Below are 12,881 nucleotides of genomic sequence, written 5' to 3'. Positions count from 1 at the left end.
ATTGAAATAAGAAAATGCATTGAAATAGGAAAATGCATTGGAACAGGAAAATGCATTGAATAGGAAAATTTATTGAATAGGAAAATGGAAATATAGGAAAATAGGAAAATTGCATCATTGAAATAGGAAAATGCATTGAAATAGGAGAATGCATTGAAAGTTTAAAAATGTGTTGAAATAGGCAAATGTGTTGCAGTAGGAGAATGCACTGACATGGGAAAATGCACTGAAATGGGAAAATGCACTGAAATAGGAAAATGCATTGAAATAGGCAACTGTATGGAATGGGAAGTAAATGCATTGCACCACATGCAAGGGGGGTTGGATCCAGCTGCAGTCTTGTGTGGTCTCAGGGCAGGAGCGCCGGGGCTGGGGAATTTTCCATCCTTTAGGCTCTGGTCCCGCAGCCTTTGCTCCATCAAAGTCTGCGAAACAGGTGAACAGGGGCTCAAAGCTGGGTTAGATACAGGCTGTGTTAAAGACCAAGGCAAACAAGGTTTGCATGTGTCCTTCAGGCCAATGAGAAGTCACCCACGAGCACCCAAAACTCACAGCGTGTCCCCTCCATTGCCCCCCACACCCCAACCCCAGCGCTCAGCACCCACTTCAAGCTTACGGAGAACTGGATGCTGATGCTGCCTTGACGAGCCTCAGGAAATAACACTGAGCAATCCAATTTTTTTTTCCTGGAATACAGAAGATAAGGAGGATCTATAAAGGTGTCTCTAACTCCAGAGCTGGTGATATTATATTCTCTTTCAGAGCCAACAGTGCAGCCGGCTACTCCCAACCTGAGCTTGATCACGCAGATCAAAGGCCGGCATTTCTTATCAAACAGGATTAGGTCATAGCTTCATACAACTTGGAATAAACCCGAGCACCGCCGGGATTTCTGTTTGATGGTAGAAACACATCTCGCTGATTTTGTAATCCCCCATGTCCTAACATCTTCAGATAAGTGGCTCTCCAGGCGTTCTCTGCCAAGATCTCCTAAGCAGCCACGTGTTGGTCAAAATATCACATCCCCTGGGCTATGCAGCGGTCAGTGTCTTTTCTGGGAAAAGCAGCTCTAAGCCAGGCTTAACCCCTGGGCCGCTGTCCCCTCGCTCCTTGCTTGCTTTGGGTTGTTTTCTGATTCCACCGTATGAAGTCGCAAGCGGAGTCTCTAAGGGTTTTGAGTTTATTTTTGAGTTGTGTATCTCGGTACGTTAACCGTGTGACTTAAACCATTCGGATGCTGCTAAGTCAGTTGTTAAATGAGTGTTTTAAATTAGAACTGGGATGTGTAATTACATTTGCAGAACTGAATCTCTGCGGCTATTTTAAGGGACAGACGTTAGGCAGGGGAAGGACTGGTACCTGGCCACGGCGCATCTGCCTCTGGAAGTTGCAAAATTACTTAATCAGTCCTTATTTACCTTAGGACTGTAGCATGAAAAAGCCATGTTCCTCACTGCTGCAAGAGGTGAAGTCCACATTAGCCCAGAGCAAGCTTTGCTAAGCTGTGGAGCGCAGTCTCTTAACAGCGATATCTATTTATATGTATAGGAGGGTGAGGAGTGTTGTACTGTTGCGTTCAATCAATGAACTAATAAATGAACTAACAAACAAATAATATAGCTGAAATTAAAAACTGATTTATGCTGCTCTGTTTGGCAGTGTGTGAGTTTTATTTCGCATGAGGTTTGCAGCCAACTTTTCCGCTTGTTTTCTTGAGCGATGGTAGGAAAGAGCCGCTTCATAGAACATCCCAGCAAACCCTCTCCGGCTTGTATTTAATGCTGGGAAGCATTTCACAGGGATGTATGTGGGTCTGAGCAGAGTTGTAAAGGAAGAGTAGATCATATTTGTCTCTGTGTTTACTTGTAGTTCATAAAAACCCAACGTTTCTGGAACAGCCTGGTTGCCTCTGCCACCCCAGACCCCGGGGTTCACTGTGTGTGGCCATATCCCCGCAGCAGCAACTGCAGGAATTTGGGAAAACCAGAGCCTACATAGCAATGCATCCCTTTAAATATTTCTTTGCAAGCCACAATCTTGTTATAAATCAGCTGAGGAGCCGGGTCTCTCCTTCCACCAGCCTCCCATGGTCATTCCCAAACCTTCAGGGAGGCGAGCAGATGATGTGGTCAGCAGAAAAGACGTGGCTTTCAGCCTCCTGGTTTAATTTACTTCTTAATTTACTTCTAACTCCCTCGTTAGATGCTGGAGGACAGTCCTCTCCTCCGGCTCCCGCCCAGCGCACAGGAGCATCCCTCCCACCTCGCTGCTGCAGGAAGCCGGGATCAATCACCCTCCTTGTGCTGACAGGGCGATAAAACCAGAGCATCACCCAGCGCCGTGCAACAGCCGTTCAGCCAGACACAGTCGAATTCTCTAGCAGAAAACTCAGGTTTTCTCCTCTTTCATTATCGTCTTTTATTCCAAGATAATCTTGTGTGCAAGGATTAGCTGAGAGAGGCGTTTGTCTTGTAGAGCCTGGCTTTGCAGCGGGCGTTGGAGAAGCGGGGGGTCTGAGTGCGGAGATGAGTTAGAGCTTGGCCTGGCTCTGAAGCCTAAAAGCAAGCCAAGAGCCTGGATTTGGGGGAAAACACATGAAAAGGTCTCCAGTGGCCCTGGGGCAGAGGGCCAGCAGATGCTTTGCCATGGCTCTGTATCTTCCTGGTTCAGCCTGGAGAGGAGAAGCTCCGGGGAGACCTTATTGCCGCCTTTCTGTACTTAAAACAGGATGATAAGAAAGATGGGGACAGACTTTAGCAGGGCCTGTTGTGATAGGACAAGGGGTGATGGTTTGAAACTAAAGGAGGGAGATTCAGGCTGGACATGAGGAAGGAATTGTTGGCCCTGAGGGTGGTGAGAGCCTGGCCCAGGTTGGCCAGAGAGGTGGTGGCTGAAGCATCCCTGGAGACATCCCAGGCCAGGCCGGACGGGGCTCTGAGCAACCCGAGCTGGTGCAGATGTCCCTGCTCATGGCAGGGGGGCACTGGGGGGGCTGGGGAGGGCCCTCCAACCCAAACCCTTCTGTGATTCTATGATTCTTTCCTGCTGGGACCTCAGCAAACACCCAGATTATACATTTCTCTTGCCCAGCGTTCCTGTTTCTCTATTCCCCAGCTCCCCATTTGCCCCCCTGGGCCAGGCCAGGTGGGGAATGGGTCCTTCCAGCAAATTAAAGATGTGCTGTCACCCATCATACAATCAGGGATGACACTGGTGGAGACCACAGCGGGGGCGCATCCATCCATCACCTTCATTCATCATGTGGGAGCAGCAGCTACTGATGAATGGGGAGCAGCTGGCCTGGGCGTGGGTGAAAATGGAAAAAAAAAAAGCTGCTTTGCTAAAAAAAAATAACTTGTGACTTCATGCCAGTGCTATTGGGGTGAAACAAGAGTTCGGCGGTGCTGCCTGCGGGGGTTTGTACCCCGCATAGGCAGCAGGAGCTGCCAGACTTGCTCTCGGGATGCGCTGCCAGCAGTTTGTCCATCGTTCCTGGCTGCCCATGCAGATCGCCCAGATGTTTGCCTGGTCTGCGATGCTCCTTTAAAAAAATTGCACCCCAATGCATGTGTGGGCTGCTTGAGGGCATCATCCCTTTGTCTGCCGCTCCCTGCAGCCCAGCAGCACCGACCTCTGGGGCAAACACAGGGGTGATGAAAATAGGGGGATGCTCTGGTGTCATGAAAATAGGGGAATGCTCTGAAGCCAGAGGATGTCAGCAAGTATGAAGATAAGCTCGTGTGTCCTGTAATGGGGAGGTTTGGGGACAGCACAAGAGATGGCGCAGCTGGCAAGAGGGGGTTCACCAGGCTCTCTTGGCTCCCCCAGGTACTGTCCAAATGCCTGCTGGATCCACACTGACAAGCTCCGCACAGAGATGGCACAAATGTTTATGTGCATGAGTGTTTCAGCAAATACCACTTTTCAAAGGTATTTTTTTTGAAACAAACCTTTTCTTCACAATTCTCACTCTGTCTGAGCTCCCGGGGGGCACCGACACGGGGAGGGAAAACATGCACCTCCCAAGAGCCCACTCCTTGCTGTTCCCATCGTGGTCAGAAATGTGCAACTAGACATTTGTCTTTTTCTTTAATCAGAGCAAAATGGGTTTCATACACCACCCTTCGGGAGAGGATTCCCCATGGGGAGGCAGACCCCAGGCTGGGGGTTGGTCTGGCCGTGATGATGCTCTGGCTGCGGATGGAGGGGTTGGACTTTATGAAGTGCTACGAACGAGTCCTGTGTTTCTCTACCCAAAGGGCAGTCTTGGGGGTTGCTTCAGCTTCCCCCAGCCCTGCCAGAGCGGGATTGGTGGGTTGCTGCTCTCCGAAGGCCAGGGGGATGCTTGCAGGGGGCTCTTGCTGCAGGGGAACATAAATCAGGTGTGGCGACGTGCGAGAAATTGCACGTTTGCAGCAAAATATATGACTCTGGAAGGAGGTAATAAAACACAAACTCTGGAAAGCAGAGGGGTAGTGCTGCCTGGGGGCTTTTGGGGATTCCTTAAATCTTTTTCCAACTGGCCACCCCACAGCAGCCGCAGCATGGCAGCGGAGAGCAGAATATCCCCACGGAGCAAAGGGGTTATCCTTGGTGAGCCTCTGCTGCCGGCACCAGTCCCACCCTGTCACCCTCACTGGTACCAGCCAGTAGCCCCTGGTACCAACAATCTACTGATTTTCTTTTCAGGTTGCTGCAAGTCTGAACGTTTCTTCTCAAGACCTGCCCACCTGTAAAACCATAAAGTTCTTCTCTCTGTTTTCACCTGTGCATCATTAGGATGCATGGTATCCATCCTCTTAATAGTTTCTTTCCCAAAATTACTTTATTCTCACAATTGCAAGAAGGAAAGAGAGGATCACATTTGAGGTTCTATGCTTATGTTTTTACATCGCTAGATGAGATTCAGTTGTGCATCCTGGGTCATTTCCAGCACCTCCTCTTGTGCCCAGATTTTCATCCCAGACTCATCTACGTAACACATTTCTGCAGCTTTTCCTCTTGCTCACCTCTGTTATAATTTCAATGCAAAGTCATCTAACAACGAGTCATCAATATCTTCTGAAACGGAGAGTTAGTAATGTGGTATTTTCAGCTAAAGCATTGCGTCTTGCCTATCGGACTCTAATCAAGGCACCGCTGTTGTACGGGCAGCAGGAACATCCCAGGGCCGAGCATCTCTGCACTACCCTGCTCGCTCTGTTTAGGAAACAGGATGGAAAAACCACAACCACCTTCTGCATTTCCAGCTCCCTTGGCCTCAGCAGGAACGTGGGGAACACCCGGGTTTGGGAGCTGCAGCACCTGCTGCCTCCCAAAACACGGGCCCCCGAGCCCGGCTCTGCTGGGGCCAAGGCAAATATTCTGCTTGACTTCAGCACGGCTAGGGTCAGGACCCAGAAAGGGTGGCTCCCTTAAAATCCCTCACTTTCATTTTTATACACACATCTAGTACTCACATTGCCAGACATTGTTTTAAATATTGGTACCCTTGAACCCTCAATATTCATTTCTGTTAAACGCAACCATGTTACATCCCTCAGTCTGCATTCAAAATACCGGTTTAGTACCAGTAAATTAGGTCCTCGCCGTAGCATGATATTGCATAATTTTAAAATGACTGTACAGCTTCCTAAATTGAAAAGGTGATGATCCTCTAAAAATTTACATGAGGCACAGCAGACTCTATGCTGCATCACCTTCAAGGCTCCCCCAGCTGAAGGTCATTATCAATCGCTGTTTAATCAGCCAAGTCATGCACACAGGCAAAGGTTAACTGAGCATGGCCCGATCCAACTGCCTTTGTCAGCTCCAGACAATTTGTAGCCTAATAAAGCTGCCCTGATTGCACTTAACACCTGCTTTAAAATCCAGCCTCATTAATACCATGCTAATGAAACAGAAATCTTCTAGCAAGGGCAGAGTCAAAGACGAGGGGTTTGCCTTCCATCAGATGACCTAAATGGCATTTACCCACCAGGCAAGATGTTTGCAAAGCCGTTCCTAAGAAAACGGTTGGGAATAATTGCCTGCAATATTTTAATTTAATTTTAAAAGCAAACAAACAAACAGGTTGTGTTCACCTTGAATGGCGCAGAGGTTTATCAGTTTGGTGGGACGTGATATGTGTTTTTTCCAAAGGCCACACAGAGCGAGGTCAAATGGGTGACAGGCACCCATTCCCTGCTCTCTGACAAACACCCATCATTGCATGAAACAATAACCAAGCAGAAAAAAAATAGAATTGGATAAAATAGAAATTTATAACCATCTTCCTTTGGTGTTTTCACAATCCTTGGACAAAACCAGCCAACGATGCCCACCCCACCTGCCCCGAGGTCAGCCCCGGGGATGTTCTCGGATGTCCCCAGAGCAAACCCCATCCCCAGGGACCACACAACACAAAATGTGGGCAGTGGGATCCCAGGGAGGCACAAACCCCTTGTGACTCCCACCACCCCTAAATCCCGCTGAAACCTCTCTCACTTGAAGTGAGCAGAGAGCGCTGAGCTGCTATTCTCCTTCCGGTGTAGATTATTTGTCTTCACTCTTTATTTACCTTCTGAATAAATATAATAATCCCTCGCAGAGATGGAGATTAAAGCCTTGTTGGCAGGGATGCTTCAACATTAACCAGAGAGGCAAGTGAGCCATGCCAGACCTCGAGTAAATCCTCTCCACTTGAGGCTTTGAAAACTAGACTAGACAAAATGTGGGTGGAAATGTTACAGGGAGAAATCCTGCACTTTCTCAGGGTAATGGACTACCGGGTGACCCGTTCAGTCTTGAGTTTCACTCCTTGGAGGAAAAACCTCCTTTTCTCCTCTTTTTAAATGCTCTCCTGCCAGGAAAGCATGTGACAGTCTTGCATAAAAAGCAAATACAATTCAAGATGTTGTCATTGCTATGAGAAGAAACCACTCTGGCCACGAACGTCAATGTTCTGATGGTAAAAACCTCAAGAGATTCGCAGTTTCCCAGTCTCATTGTCCATGTGCAAAGGGCAAAACTGCCGGGAGGAGCTGTGTGTGACTCACCAGGAACTTGGGTCGTTTGCACAGAAAAATCAGCCCCGACCCGAGCTGAATCATCTTATTTACACTTTGCTGTGTCTGTGGCTGCTCCCAGGACAGCCAGGGATGTGTCCTGCTGGGACCACAGGAGCAAACCCAGCCTTGAACACACATTCTGGGATGCTGGAGACCAGGTTATTGAAACCCTTGCGGGGGTTTCTGTGGTGAATTCCTAACCCTAAACATTTGAATACTGGTAAATGAGATTAAATACAGGAAAAGCCCATTTCTCTTCCACTCGCTTGTTTTCCAGCTTTCTGCCGGACAGGTGCATGGTGGTGTTACCACACATGTCCTTGTGTTCCCACTGCTTGGGTACTGCTATTCACAGCTTGCATCCTTTGAGCAGTGACTATAACACATTCTCGGTGTTCAAAACCCCACAGAGTTGGCTAACAGAGCTATCAGGCTGTTTTTCTTTGTTTCCTCTCCAGTTCCAATCCCTGCTGATAATGGCCAGTTTTACAACCATTAATATGTACAAGTAGCCTTTAAATTAGAAGATTCTCTGACAGGCAGCTTCACAGTAAAGGACTTGCTTAATCCACTAACAGGAGTGGTGCTGGCTGGAGATCCCCAGCAATTGCAGAATTGCCTAAAAAAGAGCAATTCTGCTACAGGAAAATTCAGGAACAAGTTTTCTTAACCAGAACACCTTGTCCCACCATAATTCGCATTTAAAACTACAGTATTCAAGGCTCTTCTGGCCTTTGCCAGTGCAGGATCAGGGCAGCACTGTGTGAGAACCTCTTCCCCATCGAATCAGAAGAGGGGAATGATGCGCAGACTGGGAACCACTGGCACGTTTGTGGGTCTGTTCACTGCAAAGGGAGACTTGGCCCTCAGCAAGACACAGAGCGACTCATAGAATTAATAATATATTGTGCAAAATTTAAAAAAAAAAAAAAAAGGTGCATCAATAAAGAAACTAGGCTGGGCTGAAGAGATGCAGCACAGGGTGCGCTGGTGTAAAGCTCAGCCTGGAGAAGGCTGGTCCTGCCTCAGACACCAGAGCCAGCCTGGTGGCACCTGGGGCTGCTCAGAGAGGCTCCATGAGGCTGTATTCGCTTTGTGAAAGACCGAGAAGTAAGGAGGGTGGCGGCACACACGTGCTTCCCAGGGCCACACATTTCCCGTAAAAGTAGTCCTGCCAGGGAATTTGGGCTGGGCTGTGAGAAGGGAGGGCTTGGAGGGTTTGGAGGGTGCCATGTGTGGGTGAAGGTCCGGGTCCCGGTTTGAGCAGCCGAGCCTCTAACCATCCCTCTGAACATCACGTGGGATGGAGAGGACTCTTGCCAACCTCTGCCACCACTTTTCTGCTCCTTGAAGAACCATTTCATGATAGGAGAAGGGGTGACGGTTTTAAACTAAAAGAAAGAAGATTCAGGCTGGACATGAGGAAGGAATTGTTGGCCCTGAGGGCGGTGAGAGCCTGGCCCAGGTTGGCCAGAGAGGTGGTGGCTGACCCATCCCTGGAGACATCCCAGGCCAGGCTGGACGGGGCTCTGAGCAACCTGAGCTGGTGCAGATGTCCCTGCTCATGGCAGGGGGGCACTGGGGGACCTGGGGAGGGCCCTTCAACACAAACCATTCCACAATTCTATGTTGTCCCTATTCTTCCCCAGAAATCTCGCTTGACTGTGTTCTATTCAGGGTCCTTCAGATGATGTGCACTGAAAGGAGCGACGAGTCCCAACAGTGCTCCTCAAAGGAGAACATCTCTGGGCTGCCTCTGCAGCAAGGCAAATGAAGCAGGAAGATTTGCAGACTTGTAAAGCAGGACAAAACATCTTTCAGTCCAAAAACTGGTGGATATTAAATCCGAATGTGCTGCCGTAATGAATTTGTCTTGGAGTGTGTTGGGTGAGAGGATAAGTAGATGCAAAGTGGGGATGATATTCTGGCAGCTGCATGCAGCTCATTAAATCGATTGGCGGGAGCCAGCGTGTTTCATGCAAAGAAGTTTAATTTCTGTTTGGGCAGACAGATGCTCCGGGGTATCTCGGCGTGCCACAGACTGTGTTCGTACTCTTGGCTTATCCAAAACAAACGTGAATAGTTTTATTTGTGAGTCAACGGTGACTCAGACGTTGAGATGCTGGGGTTTTTTTTACAGCTATCACACAAGGAAAAGAGAGAAAATAGGTCTGAATTCTTAATAAGAGTTGCCAAACAACAGTGAATCTTAGCTAAGGTAATATAAAATGTATTTATGCAAACCGTGTGCTGTATTTTGTGTCTGCATGAACCTGTGGGAAGATATCCGTATGCCAGCTCAAGGTATGAGCTGGATTAGATGAATTACTCTAACACTGGATCGTATTTCTTGAAGGCCTCTTGTTGCTTGTCAATGAGATTTTAAAAATAAACTGAGCTTGAGCAGAACTAAATATTTGGATAGGTTTTTCCATCCCAAATAACCTGACAGTGACCAACCAGCTTCTGCTAAACTTTTCCAGGATAACTCATTTCTGGCCATGGACAACTGTAGCCACCAGAAATTGCCTTTGGAAATTCGATTCACAATTTATATATTTACAGTGGTCAGCAAAACTTTAACTGTGTGCACTGGTCAAACTGCACATAATTTGCTGACAACTGGTATTTAAAAGACACCAGGCACCAGATTTAGCAACAATTAAGTTGGAGAGCATGGCACCATGAGCTCAGCTGCTCAAGTCACGCTCTACAAAGCACTCGCTGGGGAGATGATACGACTCACACCAGCAATGCTATAAAAATAATAAGAGATGTATCCTGTAGCAGCTGGGTATAAACTCCTGCGGTGTGGAAGCTCCTGCCATGGACTGATTAGAGGTGTATGAACCTTTGCTATGCACACTTGGGTAAATCACTGGGTTTTTGGCAGCAGCTTTTCCACACTCCACCTTCAGCTTAACCACCGGCAGCTGGGGCTCTTGTTGAAATTCAGGGCAGGGATATGATGCGAAAAAAGCAGAGTTTTTGCCCCAAACCTGCAGCCTGGCCCCACGGAGCACTTTCGAGAATGCCGCATAGGAAAGCAGCACTGGGGAAAAATTCGGTTTTCTTCTGCAGAAATTTCTGGCTGCTGAGTGCTGCAGAGAATTGCAGGGGCTGTGCGCAGTGTTATTGGGGCACATTATCCCCACGGGAAGGCTGGAATTATTTTTGTCAGATTGTTTCAACCTGCTCATTACCTTTAGTGAATTTTCGGGAATATTTATGATGCTGCTGAGCAGAACTGCGGTAGCTCTTGGTTTGCACATCCAAGAATAGTACATAAAGTAGTAAAAGCAATTATAAGCTAACAGCGCTTTTGTTAACCAGAGTTGTATTATTTCTGTAAAATGTTTTTATTCCATTTTTGCCTTCAAACAGAAGTGTTTGTTTTCTATTTCATGTTGCTCTTCTATATAATTTTATTTTGCTGTGATGTTTGAAATATGCATGCACAACCGCTGCTGTGATTTCCACCCTGAATGAGCACTTTATTAGACTTGTCCTCTCAAGTGTTGTTAAATCACTGCAAATTGGAGTCTTCAAAGTACTTGGTCAGAAAACAGATTGAATCATTTATTCAAAAGACTTCCCAAAGAGAAGGATAATTTCCATTTTTTCAGCAGAGCCTCTGGTTTACACATGACCTCGAGCTCAAGGAAACAGATCTCCAGAGATGTCTTGTTGTTAGACAGGGATCTGGTAGTCTGAAGAATGCAATAATATTATTCGGTTAGCAGAGCAGGAGGGATTGATACGTAGATGTTGATGCTACCCAGGCCATGAAAGCCTGACTGAAGAGCTGTATTTTTTCTCCTTTCAGTTCATGTGATTCCTATACCTCTTCTCAAGGACAAAACCTTTAAAAGCAAGCAAAGAACGTTTGTCACCTTCCTGTTAAAGACCTATTGTGTCTGAAAACTTGCAAGAAAAAAGATTTTGAAGGATAAAATTTAAAATCGGAACACGTTATACACGAGCTACTGATAACTTGATGCCTCATCGTGCCACTCAAGGCACCCCTGCAGTGTCTCCTTTTATCAGTTTTGCGTGAATAGATAAATCTTTCTGAACAAATACGGAATTAAACGAGTGTTGTAGCTGGTTGTGAGTTCAAGAAACTGTCTGAATGTACTTGCACAGAAGACATTTGAAAGGAACATTTTCTTGGATTGTTTCCTTGATACTATCTGAATTGAAGCCTTTGTACTGCTGAACAAATCTTCATAAGATCACATTAATTTGGGGGTTTGGAAGGCTCAGCTGACTGCAGCAAAGCAAACAAGAGCTGCTCACCACGCGATGGAACGCCTGTGCCCGTTCGTAAACTCCTTGAGAACAATGACACGCACATCTCTATTTATTATTGATGCAGCAGCGTCAGACACCCTTATTCCTGATAAATTAAAACCAAACACGGGTGAATACCTTCACGAAGGCTTTATCTCCGCTGAGAGGCGAACAGTTCAAAATCTGTGTTCTTCCAAAACATATGGTTTCATGAAAAGCAAAGATTTCTCTTGGGAAAATACCAGTTCCAGCCTAATACTTACATATTTTTCCTGCAGGAGATGTCAGCACAGCCATTTATACTAAGCTTTTATCTGAAAAGTCATGCTGTTCCTGCTGTTCAAAACTGGTGTCTGAGGACGTGTAAGAACTGTCATTTGTGGTCAATGGGGAGAAGAACCACCAACATGAGGAGGATGCTGCATGCACTCAATGCTCTAATTCTTCTAGAAATGGCCTTACAGATCCACATGGACATTTGGTGGGAACCAGGTTGAGGGTTGTACACGGACATTTGGTGGGAACCAGGTTGAGGGTTGCAGGTGGATATTTAATGGGGTTCCTGTAGCTCAGGACCCTGCTCAGTGATGTTTTGCTGTTGGGAGTGAGCTTTTGGGAAGCTCCGTCCTCCAAGGCAGAATGCCAGCAATGACCTCGTCCCTCTTGTGCCCACTGCACCTTCACACCCCCATGCCAATGCTCCATCCTGCAGTGGGAAAGTCAAATTTAAAGCCTCCTTTGAAGTTTTAAATTTTTTTATTCGTCTGCTTTAATGCTATGGTTCTCCAGGTCGTGTGTGCTACGGGAGTGTGGGCATCATTCATGGCCTTCTGAGACTCTCCAGCTAAAATGCACCAAGATTATTTGTTGTTAAGGACAGTTAATGTCGAACTCCACAAGCTGATGTTACACAAGAACACATCAGAGTATTTCCATTAAATGTCCATGTTGTTTCTTTCCGTTAAGTCTTGAAGGGCAGGTTTAAAAATCTCCTTATACAGGCCTCCTTTTTCTGCAAATACCAGAAACATATAAATGCAGATTATTTCTCTCTATGGCAGGAATTAACAAAATCAGTAAAAAAGAAAAAAAAAAAAAAAAGGAAGGAGGTTGCCGCTGTTTCCGTGCTTTCGTTATAAGTATCGTTACTAACAGATTCCTCTGGGAACAGGCTTGCTTAGGAAGGTGCTGTGACCGGGAGATTTTGGGCTTGTTGGGAAGCAGACTTCACACTGGGCATGACCCACCTGCTGTGATGCAGCATCCGAGGGTACCCAACGTGGGACCCTGCATCCCCGCCCCACAAAATCCCATCACTTTGTTGAAGAGGTGGTGGTTAAAAGGTGTTGAAGCCTTAAAACGCAGAAACAGTTCGTGGTAGCATGTGTCTCAGGTACAGAAAAAAACACGGTGTAATATTAAATGGGAATTACTGAGCTTGAATAGAGAGGGGGAAACGATGAAGACGGAGAGCTGGTAGGAAAATTATGTGTGGGTGCAGTGTCTCTATTCACTGTGCTCGTGAAAGAAAGAGAAATT

The sequence above is a fragment of the Caloenas nicobarica genome, chromosome 6 (genome assembly GCF_036013445.1).
Source record: "Caloenas nicobarica isolate bCalNic1 chromosome 6, bCalNic1.hap1, whole genome shotgun sequence".
NCBI lineage: Eukaryota > Metazoa > Chordata > Aves > Columbiformes > Columbidae > Caloenas > Caloenas nicobarica.
The sequence above is the reverse complement of the archived record's forward strand: the minus strand, read 5'-3'. Positions refer to the sequence as shown.